Source organism: Neopelma chrysocephalum, unplaced genomic scaffold (assembly GCF_003984885.1).
Source record: "Neopelma chrysocephalum unplaced genomic scaffold, ASM398488v2 Primary Assembly neopelma1_166, whole genome shotgun sequence".
Taxonomy (NCBI): Eukaryota; Metazoa; Chordata; class Aves; order Passeriformes; family Pipridae; genus Neopelma; species Neopelma chrysocephalum.
The window spans coordinates 1,923,812-1,926,086 of NW_020897828.1; positions in this window are offsets into that span (position 1 = coordinate 1,923,812).

Sequence of the window (2,275 nt, forward strand, 5' to 3'; positions counted from 1 at the left end):
ACTAATGCAGAGGGAGGTGTGAGCACAGCAGACAAGAGCCAATTTAGCGGGGTTGAGGTTTGGTTTATATATATATATAATTATAATTATAATTTTAATGAAGAGAGTCATTGTTCTGTGTTGAAACAGGGGAAGCTGAAGTTGGTTTTGATCTGTTCCATAGGGCCCAGTGAAAAAAACCTTTGGTGGGAGTAAAAATCTGTATTTTATAGAATCATGGAATCCCAGAATGGTTTGAGTTGGGAGGGAATTTAAAACTCATCCAGTTCCAGCTCTTTGCCATGGGCAGGGACACCTTCCACCAGCCCAGGTTGCTCCAACCTGGCCTTAGACACTTCCAGGGATGGGATAACCAGGGGCTTCCCTTGGGAATCAGCCTCAAACAGCCACTGGGAAATGACAGGACATGTTCCAGGAAGGCAAGTTTTACCCAGAAATAAGGGATTGTTACTTAATTCTCCTGAAGTGAGAAGGCAGGAACAGCCTCAGGGCTGAGGGTCTGTCCAGGAGGATCATCCTGGAAGTGAACACAGAGCTCCTGCTGCTTTCCTGGGAGGTGATTTTGTTCCAAACACAAAAAAAAATATGGGAATGCTCAATGCTGTGCTACTAATGCAGAGGGAGGTGTGAGCACAGCAGACAAGAGCCAATTTAGTGGGGTTGAGGTTTGGTTTTTATATATATATATATAATTATAATTATATAATTTAATGAAGAGTGTAATTGTTCTGTGTTGAAGCAGGGGAAGCTGAAGTTGGTTTTGATCTGTTCCATGGGGCCTAGTGAAAAAACCTTGGGTGGGAGTAAAAATCTGTATTTTATAGAATCATGGAATCCCAGAATAGTTTGAGTTGTGAGGGAATTTAAAGCTCATCCAGTTCAAGCTCTTTGCCATGGGCAGGGACACCTCCCACTAGCTCAGGTTGCTCCAAGCCCTGTCCAACCTGGCCTTGGGCACTTCCAGGGATCCAGGGGCAGCCACAGCTTCTCTGGACAACCTGTGCCAGGGCCTCCCCACCCTCTGAATAAAGAATTTCTTCTTCAAATCTCCCCTCTCTCCATTTAAAACCATTGCCCTTGACAGCTTTATTTTTTCCCAACAGTTTTTAAACTTCCCTCAAACCTCTTTGACCTCAGTGGTCGAATTGCTGCTTTGGTTTGGTTTGGTTTGGTTTTTAATGCAGGAGAACCGAGAATTCCCAGCCCTTCCCAGCTGATCCCGTGCGTGGTTCCAGCCACCAGGAATGTTGTCTGGGAATGTTCAGCTTTCACTTTCGGTGCCCAGCTCGTGCTTGATGTCAGAGGTGGAGCACTTGGACGGCTCCTTTTCCTGCAGGAAGCAGGGAATGCCCCGGGAAGCTCCCGTGGAAGGAGCAGCTGGATCCGGTGTTTGCCACGTGGGAAAACATCGGGAAGGAGGAGGGGGGAAATGCAAACAAAACCAGAGTCGTTACAACCTTCACCATTCATCAGGAGCTGAATGTGCTTTTAGCTGTGTTTTTAGCTGTGTTTTTAGCTGTGTTTTTAGCTGATGAGCAGAGAAACTTTGAGGGCTTTTTGTTGTCCTGAATATTCCAAGTTGGAATAACCTCAGGTCCTGCATTTCACCTCATAAAAGGTGAAATGGGGTTTAGCTCCGAACCTTTGGCCCGTGCCAAAGTTTTCCTTCTCCACAAGGATGGTGTTTCTGAGGGTGTTTATTTTTTTACTTTGTGTATTAGTGTCTTCAGCTGAGTCTCCTTTTCCCACCTCATCCCCCTCTCCTGCCTGTGCAAGGCTTGGAACGGGAATATTTTGTGCATCTCTGTAGTGGAAAACACCCGTTGGGACCGGATGCTGGGGATCAGCGGGACTGACCCGGGATCTGCAGACATGAAAGGGGGGAAATTTCCTTCCCAAAGGTTTTTTTGCTGGGAGCAGCTCCGTGGAGTCACGCACACGGAGGCTCCGGAGCCTCGCAGGGCTCCATCCCTCAAATCCTTCATGGACAGGGGCCACGAGACCAGGACTGGGAGCAATTAGCAGCTGAATAAGATGTTCTTGTGCAGAGGGGGGGAGCTTTGCCAGCTGCTCCACGGAGCAGCGACAGGCACAGTCAATCCCACGACTGTTTTCCTGCCTCCTTGTTTTCCTTCCCGTCATCGCCGTTGCTTGGGCTGATTTTCATTACCCTGGCGCCAAATAAATGAAAACATTTCCGAGGCACACGATCACCAGGCAGCGGGAAGAAAGGCCAAAATGTTTATATATGCAGATGACACTGAGATGGGGGGGG